The sequence below is a fragment of the Leopardus geoffroyi genome, chromosome A2 (genome assembly GCF_018350155.1).
Source record: "Leopardus geoffroyi isolate Oge1 chromosome A2, O.geoffroyi_Oge1_pat1.0, whole genome shotgun sequence".
Taxonomy (NCBI): Eukaryota; Metazoa; Chordata; class Mammalia; order Carnivora; family Felidae; genus Leopardus; species Leopardus geoffroyi.
Window position 1 is genome coordinate 42587206 of NC_059331.1, and position 15858 is coordinate 42603063.

The 15858-nt window shown below is 37.0% G+C and overlaps 1 protein-coding gene and 1 long non-coding RNA gene across 11 annotated transcripts in view; one reads left to right on the top strand and one right to left on the bottom strand.

Moving 5' to 3' along the window:
- Nucleotides 1–15858, top strand: part of CHL1 (cell adhesion molecule L1 like) — a 202127-nt gene that overhangs the window by 16918 nt on the left and 169351 nt on the right. The window contains exon 2 of one of the 10 annotated variants that reach the window (XM_045493576.1): nt 13195–13252. The exons of the other annotated variants lie outside the window; for them this stretch is intronic. The gene's annotated coding sequence lies outside the window, so the exon portion shown is untranslated. The remainder of the gene's footprint in view (nt 1–13194; nt 13253–15858) is intronic. 10 annotated transcript variants of the gene reach the window in all.
- LOC123605902 lies at nt 1391–5102 on the bottom strand. Its single transcript, XR_006715986.1, has 2 exons — nt 3893–5102; nt 1391–1560 (listed from the first exon to the last, which is right to left on the bottom strand). It is a non-coding gene; the product is annotated as an uncharacterized LOC123605902 (long non-coding RNA).

Below are 15858 nucleotides of genomic sequence, written 5' to 3' on the forward strand. Positions count from 1 at the left end.
AATTCAAGGAGGGTGAAGACATCCCTTAGAAAAACTCAACACACTTCTATGCCTTTATCCTATGACGTTCCTGCATTTAACCATTAGATGAAAATTTGTGAAGTTTTTGCAGTGTGAAAATCTCTCTGCTGGATGGATGAATTCCAAGATGAATCAGATACAGTAGCTGGCCTGAAGATGCTTGCAGTTACCACTGAATATATGCCCACAAAATAGTATTAGTGTTAACATCTATGCGGTTTTTGCAGTCTGACACTGTGAAATGTTACAAACCTCCAGTATAATTAAGGACATGTACTCAAGTGCAATGTAGAATAGAGGACCAAAAATGCCACAAGGAATGTATAGACAGTATATGATCAGAACAGGAAAGATTACTTCCAGTTTATGCACTATTAAAAGTGTCAGGGAAGAGGTAGGATTTGAAAGACAAGGAAGAAATTCCATTGAAATTACCATTTCTCTGTAGCAAAATAAATGTGCAAGCCCTAATTAATGAGTAATTAATTTTTAGCAGGATTTATTACACTGTAATCTTGTGCTGTTAGAGAAAACCTTCTTGTGTGATAAAATGTGATTTGATTACCTTTCTCAAGTTCTGAAAGGCTTATTTATCCATGTATTATATAAAACAGGAGCCCTCCCTAATTTGGCATAGGCTTAGAGAAAGCCACACCTAGGTGGAAGATGGGTACTTTCACTGTATTTCTATTTTAGGGAGCCAACCTAATACCTGCTTGATTGGGAAGTCAGGGGATATGGACATCCAGAGCCATCATAGGGATGTTTGAGTCCTATGACCTTGGGACGTGCTTTTCAATTCTGAGGTGACCAGGAAATCAGAGGTTCCCAGCAGAAAAGCACAGCACTTCCCTGGCTATTCAGGTGCATTAATTTCTCCTTTATGTCTCAGCGCGCTGCCGACTCTGTGCTCTGTGGTCCCTTCTAGGACCTGGTTCTCAGTCCTAGAAGGTCAGATAATGCAGAGAAGGCTGTCGTGTGGTTGGTTCTCTAGACTTAATATGCTTGTGAAATGAAGAAAAGGGAAAAAATAAAGGAGAGTAATGATATGGTCATCAAATATTAAGAGCTGATCATGAAATACCAGGATTTTTTAAATTGTGTAATAGTCATCCATTTTTCAAGTGAAAATATTTTGTGCTTTTCTTAGAGACTTGAGCCCATGTGGTACATTACAAATATCACTTCTAAAATTTTTTTCATTTAACAATTTTTAAAGTTTTATTAATTTCAGTAATCTCTAAACCCAACATGGGCTTTGAACTCATGACCCCCCAAGATCAAGAGTTGCATGTTCTTCAGACTGAGGCAGCCAGGCACCCCTCCTTTTTGTTTTCTTATTAGCCATACTAACACTTACATAATCGACTTCTTGAATCTTTTATATATTGCATTTTAATTACATCAGTAATTTCACTTTTTAAAAAAGGTAGGGAAATGAATATCCACAGTATTACTCAGTGATGAATGTTCTTGCTTCCGATAGCATCTTGTATAATGCATTCTTCTCTTTCATTACTGTGGGTATTTCATTAATACCTAGAAATACAGAAAATATAACTTTTTAAAGTTCAGTAGGAGAAAGCATAGTGTGTTAGTAGAGTTGAAAAAGCAATAGTTGCAGTGATATGAAATATCCTGGCTTTATTTTCTGAACTTACTCCTTACAAATGTTAATCATGTGCACCTAGTCAGTAACAGTGACAAGGCATATAGACAGAGACTATAATGTTGAGAATTTGAACACATAGCATGTGTTCATATACATAACATACATGTACATAACTGCTCTTTTGTAAATCTACATAACCTCACTTATGCTGAATTCACTGTCTTAGGCTCTGCTTTCTCAGCAAGCATGTATCAGCAAAATGAAAACCTTGTAAAATTGTCATGGATTAGCTTATACTACTGTATGTTTGTTAAGTGTGAAAAGTGACATTTATTTCTCGGCCTCATACTAAGTGACTAATTATAAAACCTTGCTGTGCATTGAAGCGTAACTCTCAAAAGCTTTACAACTTGACTTTTGACAAGGATGCCATTGCCATCTATTGAAATGATGTGATAGTGAAGTTTACTTGCGTTCGCCATTTTATGAATTAGAAGTTTTGGGGGTTTTTTTGTTTTTTTTTGTTTTACTTTCTGCATTTCTACTCATTTTTTATTTATTTGGCTCCATGAAATAGTCACCTTCATCATATTTGTCAACTTCCAGCCTAAAGCTTTGGAAATTGGTATAATGAATGTTCTAAATGGGCATAAATGTCTTTAGAGATATTTTAACCCCCAAGAATGTGAGATCTGAGTCCTACCTGCCAAAATATGGCAGAAAATATAAACAAAAAATTATGTTTAAAAAAATACCACTGTATTTAGAGGAATAATACTAATCAGATAGTATTTTAAGACTCAGGAGTGCTTGGCTGGTTCATTCACTGGAGCATGTGACTCATGATCTCAGGGTTGTGAGTTCAAGCCCTATGTTGAGTGTAGAGATTACTTAAAAATAAAATTTTTAAAATACATAAAGAAAAATCCATGACTAATTGTACTGTTTTGAATTGAGGTATTGTGGGGAAAATAGTATTACTGGAGCTTGAAGATTTGGCTCTTTGAGGGTGTATGGCAGAATAATTGTAAAAACTGCAGTTTGTTTTTATTGATCTGTTTTGAATCCACAGTTGACTTTTCTATATGACAGTTGAAAAGAATCTTCTTACTTTTTGTGTATTCTTTTTAAAGCGTCCATGAGAAGGATGAAAATGAATACTCTGGTAAAGCAGTTGAGAGTGAATTGTGAAATAATGTACCAGAATAGCCTCTGTACCTTAAGATAGTCAACATATAACAGATCTTTCCATAAATAAACATAAAATAGTTTGTGCTGATAGATGCCTGGAATAGTAAGATGTGGATTTACCAGAAGCGTTGGAACTTCATATTTCTCTATGACTCTTAACTGACCATAGGTATCGACAATATATTTGGGAGGCTTATTTCTCCAATAGGCATAAGATGCCATTGGACACTCAAGGAACACTGCTGGAGGCAACCTTTGACATTGACAAAGTGGAACATTTGGGAAAGGATTGCTAAATACGGCGATTCATACCCAGAGAACTAGCATTTTGCCATTTGCTAGCATTTTCCTAATTTGGCAGTGGTTTCCAGATGCCACACCCAGATCTCTCTCTCTCTTTTTTTTTTTTTTAGCAATGTTTTGATAGAGGCTTAAAAGCTAACACCAAATTCAGTAGTGCAGAAAGACTCCAAATCATATTCTTTTTTGTCAATATTTTCACTAGGGCAATGTCAGATATTAAATCACCTAGAATTAGTTATGTGCCATTTCAGCAACCTTTTGTGCGCAATCTGCTCCAACCCGTTTGTGCTGATTAGCAGTTTAAAAAGTCTGCAGAGGAAGGGAATTTTCAGTAGCTTCCCCGCCCCCCGCCCCCCGCCCCAGCCCTGTGTGCACTGGGGAAGGAATTACCTTCTGTGCAACTCCTGAATAATTTTGTTGACCAGATTCATGCTAGAAAAGAACAGTATCAGAAAAAATTTACCTACCTATGGGTCTGAAGCTATGCTCCCAGATATAAGAGAGGGAAAGAACCAGTGACTCGAAGTGAAGTGTGTGTGTGTGTGTAGCTCTGACTCCAAGGAGTCATTCATTCATTCATCAAATATTTATTGAGCTGTTTATAAATCCCAGGCACCGTGCTAAGCATTAAAATGAAGATAAATTCCCTGCCTTCCAGAGTCTACCATTACTGAGAATGTCAGCCAATAAATAAGTAAACAAATAAAATCATTAGAGGAAAGAAACAAAGGATTATGATAGAGAAAAATGAAAGGAGGAACTTACTTTTAGAAAGGCTTTTCTGAGAAGGTGACTTTCAATCCGAGCCAGAAGGGGAAGAAGGCAAACAGGAAAAAAGCCAGGAGAGCTGGGTTCCAGGCAGAGGGGCAGGGAGCGGAAAGGCGCTGTGGAAGGCAGGAATTTGGCATGGTCTAGAGCTGACAGAAGGCTAGAAGCTGGAGTGCAGGGAGCTTGGGAGAGATTGGCAAAGGTAAGGTTAGGGCAGATCCTGTGAGGCTTTACAGGTCATGGATAAGAGTATGAATTTAAAGTGCACTATAGGAACTTCAAAGGAATCCAAGCAGTTCAAGCAAGTTGATCTGATTTATGTTTGTAAAAAAATCACTTTAGCTGTCGCATGAGGAGTGGATTGCAACAGCGAGCAGGACCAGTTGGTATTCCACTTGGGGAATGAGAACAACTTGGACTTGAACTAGGGTGTGATAAAGGGGATTTGTGAGACTGTTTATTGTACTTTTAATAAGATGATATGGGTGGTTTGGGGATTGTTGTGAGAAATAGCACACAGCCCCTGCAGGCAGGAAACCTACATAGGAAACAACCAAAGAATATGGAGTTGTGAGAAGAAGAGGTTTAAGATACGTGTTTCCATGCTGCCTGGTAGTGGAAGGATTCGGACGAGCCCCAGGAGGGCTCAGGGCTGGGGTGAGTGACATTTAGTGAGCTTCTGGTCTGAAAGAGGGCACGCGCAGCTGAAAGAATGTGCGTGCGCTCCACCGGGGGAACCTGCTCATTAATTCTTACAGCAGTTTTGTGTTGGGTATGAAAGATGAAAGACATTTTCCATTCAATTATTGATCATAAGCATGATGTGGTTTGATTAAAATGGAAAGATAATTGTATCAAATAGAATTTAGTTATCTTTTTTCCCCCCTTGCTATATTTTAATTTACCCTGTTTAAGTTTTTCCATGTGAGTAGAGAACAAGGTACCCACCTCCCCCTTCCCAAGGAAAGAAGCATTTTATAATGAAAAGAGTTACTGAATAGCAAGTAAATTATGTTGATTTTAACCCAAATGCCTACCCTATTTATTTTGCTGTATACATTAGTGATGTGAAAAGCTTCTAACTGTTCTCTCCTAGGACAATTAAAGTTTAGGCTTTAGATGTTTATTTTCATATATATATATATATATATATATATATATATATATATGTATGTATATGTATATATGTATATGTATATATGGTTATAATCTGTTATACGGATAATGACATAAAGAACAAATAATTTTTAAATTGGTGAGAAAATAAAAAGATAACACAATGGAAAAATGGGCAAAGAGAGAGAACACATTTTAGAAAACAGAAACTCAAATGGCCAAAAACACATGTAAAGACACTCGACTTTAATCAGGACAGTGTGAATTAAAATCACAGTGAAAACAAATTATAACTCATCTGTAGCCATGGAATATTATTCAGCAATCACAAAGAATAGACCATATGCAATAACATGAATGACTCTCAAAGCATCATGCTGAGTGAAAGAAGGCAGACCTAAAAGGATAAATTTTGTATGATTTCATTTATAGAATATTCTGGAAAAGGTAAAACTGGAGGGACAGAAATAAGATCAGTGATTTCAGGGATAGTGGGTGAGGTTTAGGACTTGAGGTGATGAGAATATTTTGTATATTGATTACAGTCATGTTTAAACAAATGTATAGTTTTGTCAGTATTTGCTGAATTATACATTTAAAACTTGTTAATTTTACTCCATGTAAATTATGCCTTAGTAAAGCTGATGAAAAAAAAAAAACAATGAGGGTGTGTTTAACATTTATTGGACTGCAACAGGGAAAATATCTAGAACTAGATGTTGTGAAGATATCAGGAAATGGGAGCATTCATGCTCTGCTTGTGTGAGTGAAAAGTGACAGAACCCCCTGTGGGAGGAGGAATTCACAGTAGCTAGTGAGGGTGAAAATGTTTATCCCATGGGATGCTCCAGCCATTCTGCAGCTGTGTGATTACCCAAGAGAAGTGCTCATGCATGTGCTCAAGGGGGACTATACAGTCAGGAAGGAAGAATTTCTTCTGCTATTCAAGGTCCTTCTAGCTGGACTAAGAATCAAATTGACATGAGACAGATTGATGGGAGGAAATCATATTTAATTTCATACACATGAGAAATCCACACAGACAAGGAAATTCCAAAGACAGTCAAAGTGAGGTATATACGTCTTTTTGAAATAAGGAGAAATAGGTAGGCGTCTGGGACTTCACAGGAAATGAATGTAACCCTCAGGAAGATGAAAAAGAGTTAAAGGTATGGGAAAGAAATGTGTGTGGGCCACTCAGAAACAATGGGGCATAGAGGGCTTTGATCAAACAGGCCTTGCTAAGATCCCCATATTATAGCAATTCATAATATAACATAGTTTTATCTCTGGTGATAGTTTTCTTCTTGGAGCAGGTCCTCTATCTAAATTCTTTTCAGGTAGTTGAAGAAGGTGGTAAAGAGCTTTTCTTGAATCTTCTGGGTTTTGATTGCTTTTAACACAAAATCATCTTCATAGGAAAGGGACCCATTTTGAGGCAGCCTGCTTTTATGCCCTACAATACAAACATGTACTGTGAACCATTTGTTTTGTTTAATTTTGTGTTGTTTTGTTTTGTTTTTTAGTATGCTTTATGCCCAAAGTAAGGCTTGAACTTACAACCCCAAAATCAAGAGTTGCATGCTGTATTGACTGAGCCAGCCAAGTGCCCCCCCATTGCAGTCATTTATAAGTATATAAAGTGTAAAAAACCTAAATGTCTATCAAAAGGGGATGAATAGATTGAAATATATAAAATATTTAGTATATGCATGTTGACTTCTATAGAACAGTTCAAATGAGTGAATATATTACATTCAAATATAAACATAGATTTTGAAAACAATTAAAAATGTTTTTAATGTTTTTGTTTCTTTTTGAGACAGAGAGAGACAGAGCATGAGAAGGGGAGGGGCAGAGAGAGAGGGAGACAGAATCTGAAGCAAGCTCCAGGCTCCGAGCTGTCAGCACAGAGCCCGACGCGGGGCTCAAACTCACAGACTGTGAGATCATGACCTGAGCTAAAGTCTGATGCTTAACCGACTGAGCCACCCAGGCGCCCCTATTTTGAAAACAATTTATGTGGAAAAAAACAAGTGTCAGAATGATACCTTGTGTATGATACTATTAAAAAGCAAAATTCAAATGAGTACATTTTTTATTCAGTGATTCATGAATCAGGCAGTATCCTGTCTAGCATATAGAAAGGAGCTCTGAGAAGGTGTACAAAGTGAAAGACTTTTAGGGGCAGAAGGGAGCACATACAAGGAATAGTAGCAAAAAGTGAATTTCTTCAAACAAGGTCACTTTCCTTTAGGAGGTAGCAGAGATCTATCGGGTAGATTACCTTGCTATTGTGATCAGGCGATTCTTGATTGATGAGTTTAGGATTCCATTTCTAGGACAGGCTGAAACTGTAAGTTAAGTCTTGGTTTGGTGTGGTTAGGCTTAGCATAAGCAACTCCATTTTGGGCCTGTTTTCTTGTTAACAATACCAATTATGTGAATTAAAAACACTCATGCAACACTATATTTTCTTTGTAGAAGATAAAAATGTGTTGCTAACACATTAAATTAAATATGTTGGCTCTTTTTAGGAGTAAAGGGAAATGAAATTTAGAAGGGAAATTTAGGGGCTTTCAACTTAATTTCTTGTATTTTATTTATTTAAAAAGTGATTTCTGGGGATGCTTGGCTGACTCGGTAAAGCATGTGCTGCTTTTTTTGTTTTGTTTTAAACAGGTTTATTGAGATTTTATTCACATACCATAGGATTCATCCATTTAAAATGTGCAGTTCCATAATTTTTAGTATATTCACAGATATGCACAACTGTTACCATAATCCATTTTGGTATAGTTTTATCACCAGAAAAATACCCCCCTGCCATTTAGATTTCACCTCCTAGCCCCCAATTCTTCCAGCACTAAGCAACTACTAATCCACTTTCTGTCTTTATTGATTTTCCTATTATGCACTTTGTATGTAAATGGAGTCCCACAATGTGTTATTTTTTTTTTTAATTTTCTTTCTTTTTCTTTTTTTCTTTTTCTTTTTTTTTTTTTTTTTTTTGGTGTTCCATTGTTTATTTATTTCTGATACTAGGTTATTTATTTTTCTTTTCTTAATTTATTTTTTAATTTACATCCAAGTTAATTAGCATATAGTGCAATAATGATTTCAGGAGTAGATTCCAGTGATCCATCCCCTATGTATAACACCCGTTGCTCATTCCTAAAAGTATCTTACTTAATGCCCCTTTCCCCATTTAGCCCATCTTCCCACCCACAACCCCTCTAGCAACCCTCAGTTTGTTCTCTATATTTAAGAGTCTTTTATGTTTTGTCCCCCTCCTTGTTTTTATATTATTTTTGCTTCCCTTCCCTTACGTTCATCTGTATTGTATCTTAAATTCCACATATGAGTGAAGTCATGATGTTTGTCTTTCTCTAATTTCGCTTAACATAATACCCTCTAGTTCCATCCACATAGTTGCAAATAGCATGATTTCATCCTTTTTGATTGCTGAGTAATACTCCATTGTATGTATATATACCACATCTTCTTTATCCATTCATCCATTGATGGACATTTGGGCTCTTTCCGTACTTCAGCTATTGTCGATAGCACTGCTATAAACACTGGGGTGCATGTGCCCCATTCGAATAAGCACACCTGTATTCCTTGGATAAATACCTAGTAGTGCAATTGCTGGGTCATAGGGTAGTTCTATTTTTAATTTTTTTTTTTTTAATTTTTTTTTTCAACGTTTATTTATTTTTGGGACAGAGAGAGACAGAGCATGAGCAGGGGAGGGGCAGAGAGAGAGGGAGACACAGAATCGGAAACAGGCTCCAGGCTCTGAGCCATCAGCCCAGAGCCTGACGCGGGGCTCGAACTCCCGGACCGCGAGATCGTGACCTGGCTGAAGTCGGACGCTCAACCGACTGCGCCACCCAGGCGCCCCTATTTTTAGTTTTTTGAGGAACCTCCATACTGTTTTCCAGAGTGGCTGCCCCAGTTTGCATTCCCACCAGCATTGCAAAAGAGATCTTCTCTCTCCGCATCCTCGCCAACACCTGTTGTTGCCTGAGTTGTTAATGTTAGCCATTCTGACAGGTGTGGCGTGGTATCTCATTGTGGTTTTGATTTGCATTTCCCTGATGATGAGTGATGTTGAGTAGTTTTTCATGTGCCTGTTAGTTTGACTTCCTCCTTGCCGATTTGGATGCCTTTTATTACTTTGTGTTGTCTGTTTGCTGAGGTTAGGATTTCCATTCTATGTTGAATAATAGTGGCAACAGTGGACACCCCTGTTGTGTTCCTGACCTTAAGGGGAAAGCTCTCAGTTTTTCCCCATTGAGGATGATATTAGCAGTGGGTAGTTCATCCATAGTTCTTATGATCTCGAGGTATGATCCTTCTATTTCTACTTTCTTGAGGGTTTTTATCAAGAAAGGATGCTGTATTGTGTCAAATGATTTATCTGCATCTATTGAGAGGATCATGTGGTTATTGTCTTTTCTTTTATTGATGTGATGTATCACATAGATTGTTTTGCGGATAGTGAACCAGACCTGCATCCCAGGTATGAATCCCACTTGGTCATGGTGAATAATTCTTTTGATGTATCATTGCATTCGGTTGACTAGTATCTTGTTGAGGGTTTTTGCATCCATGTTCGTCAGGGAAATTGGTCTATAGTTCTCCTTTTTAGTGGGATCTTTGTCTGGTTTTGGAATCAAAGTAATGCTGGCTTCATAGAATGAGTTTGGAAGTTTTCCTTCCATTTCTATTTTTTGGAACAGCTTCAAAAGAATAGGTGTTAATCTTCTTTAAATGTTTGGTGGAATTCCCCTGGAAAGCCATCTGGCCCTGGACTCTTGTTTTTTGGGGGGATTTTTGATTACTAATTTGATTTCTTTAGTGGTTATAGGTCTGTTCAAATTATTTCTTTCTTCTTGTTTCAGTTTTAATAGTTTATATGTATCTAGGAATTTTTCCATTTCTTCCACATTGCCCAATTTACTGGTGAATAAATACTCACAATATTCTGTTATTATTGTTTGTATTTCTTCAGTGTTAGTTGTGATCTCTCTTCTTTCATTCTTGATTTTCTTTATTTGGGTCCTTTCCGTTTTCTTTTTGATCAAAATGGCTAGGGGGTTATCAATTTTGTTACTTCTTTCAAAGAACCAGCTGCTGGTTTCATTGAACTGTTCTACTGTTTTTGTTGTTTTGTTTTGTTTTTGGTTTTGATAGCATTGATTTCTGCTCTGATATTTATTATGTCCCATCTTCTGCTGGTTTGAGATTTTATTTGCTATTCTTTTTCCAGCTCTTTAAGGTGTAAGGTTAGTTTGTATATGTGAGACCTTTCTTTCTTCTTTAGGAAGGCCTGGATTGCCATACACTTCCCTCTTATGACCACCTTTGCTGAGTCCCAGAGGATTTGGGCTGTGGTGTTGTTATTTTTATTGGCTTCCATGTCTTTTTAATTTCTTCTTTAACTTCTTGGTTAGCCAATTCACTCTTTAGTAGGATGTTCTTTAGTTTCCAAGTGTTTGTTGTCTTTCCAAATTTTTTCTTGTGGTTGATTTCGAGTTTCATAGCATTGTGGTCTGAAAATATGCACAATATGATCTCGATCTTTTTGTACTTGTTAAGGGCTGATTTGTATCCCTGTATGTGATATGTTCTGGAGAATGTTCCATGTGCACTCAAGAAGAATGTGTATTCTGATACTTTAGGATGAAATGTTCTGAATGTATCTGTTAAGTCCATCCAGTCCAGTGTGTCATTCAAAGCCATTGTTTCCTTATTGATTTTCTGTTCAGATGGTCTGTCCATTGCTGTAAGTGGGGTGTTGAAGTCCCCTACTGTTATGGTATTATTATCAATGAGTTTTTGTATGTTTGTGATTAATTGATGTATATTTTTGGGTGTGTCCACGTTTGAAGCATAAATGTCTACAATTGTTAGATCTTCTTGGTGGATAGACCCCTTAATTATGATATAATGCCCTTCTTCATTTCTTGTTGCAGTCTTTATTTTAAAATCTAGATTGTCTGATATAAGTATGGCTACTCTGGCTTTCTTTTGGTGACCATTAACATGATAGATGGTTGTCCATCCTCTTAATTTCAACCTGAAGGTGTCTTTAGGTCTAAAGTGGGTCTCTTGTAAACAGCATATAGATGGATCTTGTTTTCTTATCCATTCTGTTATCCTATGTCTTTTGATTGGAGTGTTTAGTCCACTGACATTTAGAGTGAATACTGAGAGATATGAATTTATTGCCGTTTTGTTGCCTGTAGAGTTGGAGTTCCTAGTGGCGTTCTCTGGTCCTTTCTAGTCTTTATTGCTCTTAGTCTTTGTTGTTGTTTTTCATGCTCTTAGTCTTTGTTGTTGTTTTTCATCTTTTTTCCCCTCAGAGAGTCCCCCTTAAAATTTCTTGCAGGACTGGTTTAGTGGTCATGAACTCCTTTAGTTTTTGTTTGTCCAGGTAGCATGTAACTCTTAATCTCAGGGTTGTGAGGATGAGCCCCATATTGGATATAGTGCCTACTTAAAAAATACATCAATAAAAATAAAAATAAAATGTGAGTTCTGAGGCAAGTATGATGATGTTAACTTAAAAAAAAATTTTTAACGTTTATTTATTTTTGACAGAGACAGAGCATGAGCAGGGGAAGGGCAGAGAGAGCGGGAGACACAGAATCTGAAGCAGGCTCCAGGCTCTGAGCTGTCAGCACAGAGCCTGACGTGGGACTAGAACCCACAAACCACGAGATCATGACCTGAGCCAAAGTTGGACACTTAACCGACTGAGCCACCCAGGGGCCCTGACGATGTTAATATTTAAAAATTCTAGATGGCAATTATATAGGAATATATATTTACTCATTTTTAATGTTTGTTTATTTTTGAGAGGGAGAGAAACCAAACGTGAGTGGGGGAAGGGCAGAGAGAGAGACAGAATTCAAAGCAGGCTCCAGGCTCTGAGTTGTCAGCACAGAGCCCAACACAGGGCTCGAACCCACAATCCATGAGATCATGACCTGAACCAAAGCTGGACACTCAACTGACTGAGCTACCCAGGCGCCCTTAGAATTTTTCAATTATATTTTCTGGATCTAAACTTCTTTATAAGATAAAAACACTGAAGCTACATTGCAAAATTACAAACATAGAATTTGTGTTTTTTGATCCTCAAGTGGAACCATTATCACTGAAACTTTGTTTCAGCTCTTAATCACAATGTAGATCTATCAGAGTATTTATAGGAGCTAACAGACCCTAACTAAACTCATTCAAAGGATTAACTTGCTTAGATCTGAGAGAAATCTCATGCCTTTCCATTTTTAATTTCATGGTGGTTGGGAAAGACCAGACCAAAAGTCAACTCAATCTCCTCATCACAAAAATAGAGGTAAACCACATAGTCACACTCCAGTATTTAACATCCATACAAAGACTTATTTATAATGAGTAGTACTTAGTGCATCAGGTAATGTTCCTAATGTTTATGTCAGTTCTTAAGCATTCTTACCATTGGAACATAGACGAGCACACCATTGAAGAGCTAATTCATTTAAAAAAAATTTTTAATGCTTGTTTATTTTTGAAAGAGAAAGAGCGCACAAACAGGGAAGGGGCAGAGAGAGAGGGAGACACAGAATCCAAAGCAGTCCCCAGGCTTCTAGCTGTCAGCCCAGAGCCTGATGCAGGGCTTGAACCCACATACTGTGAGACCATAACCTGAGCCTAAGTCAAATGCTTAACCAACTGAGTCACCCAGGTACCCCAAGAGTGAGATTAAATTATGTGTTAATTTTAAGTTAATGACACTACAGATACCAAACTTATATAAGATATTAGTCTATTGTATCTTAATATTTATTGAGTTAATTTATGAAAACATTTTATCTGCTCAATAATGATATGACTACATATGTGACAAATTTATATAAAAATTTAGGTTTCTGTAAGGAGCAGCATCATTTTAATTTAAGCTTATGGATACGATATTATTTCATCTCCTGGCAAAATAGTTAGAAGGCAGCATATATTTTGTGTGAACCTAAATAAGTACCAGACATTGACTCCCCAAATCAAAATATAAGTTCTTATCTACACATGACTGTGTTACTTGACCTGTTTCATTTCCTGTTGTTACTGTCAACAGTTAGCACCAAGTTGGTGGCTTAAAACAACATAAATATGTTCTCTTGTGGTTCTAGGGGTTAGAAGGCCTAAAATCAAGGTGTCTTCAGAACTATGTACCCTTGGAGCCTCTAGGTGAGAATCTGTTTCTTTGTTTTTTTCTAGCTTCTAGAATCTACTTATATTCCTTGTCATCTTCAAAGCCAATAGCATAACGTCTTCCAACTTCTCTTTCTCTGCTCTGCCCTTATGTCACCTTTTCTGACTCACCCTCCTGCCTTCTTCCTGCAAAGAACCTGTGATTCTATTGGACCCATTCACATAATACAGAATAATCTCTCTATCTCAAGGTCCTTAATATAATCACATTTGCGAAGTCTCATTTACCATGTAAGGCAACATTCTCACAGTTTCTAGGAATTAGTATGTAGATATCTTGGGAAGTCATTATTCTACCAACACACCACCCTTCAAACTCTTTTCTGGTTGAAATATCCATGAAATTAAGTAAGCTTTTGGTGAAAACCTTTTGGTTCATCACTATCACTATATGATGTAAAATAGTGATACTTAAGTGAAGTGTTATGGGAATACAAATCCCCATTACAAAATTAATATTAGAAGGTAAACCTTGTCTATGTATTGACCCATGGAGTTAAATAACTTTTGTGTGGACACTATACCACTTTTTAAAAGTAGTAATCTATTCAGAATGTGGTATTTTTGTACTGTAACTGCATTGTATCATCGATGAAAAATAGTGCATATTTCAGAAGATTGTTGCAATTACTAAATGAACTATGTTTTAAACTGTCACAGCAGTGACTGGCCTGGAGCTTTTGCTAAATACATGCTTGTTGCTTTTGTTAATATTAATAGATTCACTGAATTATCAAAAACCATATTGGCTACATTAAACAGCAGAATTTAGTGGGATAAAAATGCAAAAAATTGATTTAAAGAACCCAAAAGGACTATATCAGGTACTAACTGACTAGAATATTAAGTTCGTAAACCTTTTATTCATTCAACAAGCAGTATCGAGCACTTAGGATACCAAGTCTGTTCAGTTCAGGAAAAATGGTAAGGAATTGGAGTGACACTTACCTTAGAGAGCCTCCAGTCCAACTCAATAGGAAGACAATAAGTAGAGGAATATGGGTCGGGATGGAAGTTGTACAGGATATCAGACTGTCTTTTATTTGATCCTTAGAGTTACGCCAAATTTAATATCTCTGAAGTCTGAAAATGAATATAGAGATTTATCCAGTAAGATGGATCCTAATTCTTAAAGCCTATCTTTTTTTTTTCTTTATAAGACTGTTCATAAAACCAAAGTGAAAGCTGGGTCAAACATAAAACAATTCAGTATCTTAAACACATGCACACACTGACAGTCCCACAATCAGACAAACATACATAAACACTGCCACCATTTTCTAGGAACTAAACAGTGATTGTGCTTCTCTAGATATCTAAAATCAAGAGAGTGATTGCGATTTCTTATTTTTTTTAACACTCATTTATTTATTTTGAGAGAGAAAGAGAAAGACTGAGAGAGAGAAAGAGAGAGAGGATCCCAAGCAGGCTCAGCATTTTCAGCACGGAGCTGGATGCGGGGCTCGATTTCCTGAACTCTTGAGATCATGACTTGAGCCGAAATCAAGAGCCAACTGCTCATCCGACTTAGCCACCCAGGTGCCCCAAAATGGAAATATTTCTATGACTTCTTAGGGAAAAAAAATGTACCTTATAGTGCTTGTAGTTTTTCAAGATGCTTCCTCCTCTCCCCAATGTTTAGTAGACAATCCAAGTAGATACTTTCTTATAGGCTTCACATAGGAGTTTTGAAAACATCACAAGAAGTGTATCTTAGTCCTTGTGAAAATATTTTCTTGTTGAAAATACAGAAAATTTTAGGTGAAAACTGAAATGCATATCAGTTTAATTCATGCACATTATTTCAGGTAAATAATATCACCAGGAGTTTTCACTGGTAAAATCAATGTTTATGTCATACAGTAAAGGAGCAGTTATTACCAGAGTTGAAAATGTGTAAATGTTGTCCACCTCTTCCCAGCCATATCAATCTTATTTTTTCTTTAATAACTACCACCTAATAATGCCTATCTATTAAAACTAAGCGGGAAGTTGTCTGGTGAATCATTTTAAAAAATATTTTTCTACCTAACTTAAAAAACATTTTTTTTAATGCTTATTCATTTTTGAGAGAGAGAGAAAGAGACAGAGTTGGGGAGGGGCAGAGAGAGAGGAGGACACAGAATCTGAAGCAGGCTTCAGGCTCTGAGCTGTCAGTGCAGAGCCCATCGCGGGGCTCGAACCCGCACACTGCAAGATCATCACCTGAGCTGAAGTCTCATGCTTAACCTACCAAGCCCCCCCAGGCGCCCCAACTATCTAACTTTTTATAGAAAAGTTATATGAGAAGAAACATAGGAAGAGAGGAAATGATCTATTATTAGACCTGAAGTTGGGGTCTAGAATAGCCCTGTGTATGTGTGTAGCATTCGAGCCATGCTGCATAAATGACAGAGCTAGTGCCTAGGACTGAATGGGAGCCTGTTGTGCTTCTGAGGTAAATGAGAAAAACAAACAAAAAACCCCATCTTTTCTCTCCCATTCTTAATCACTATGATGGGGAAATAAGGGCTAAAAGGTTTGTACCACTTTGAAATACAGTAGGTGATAGATGTGTGGAGAGAGGAAACAAAAGGCATGGA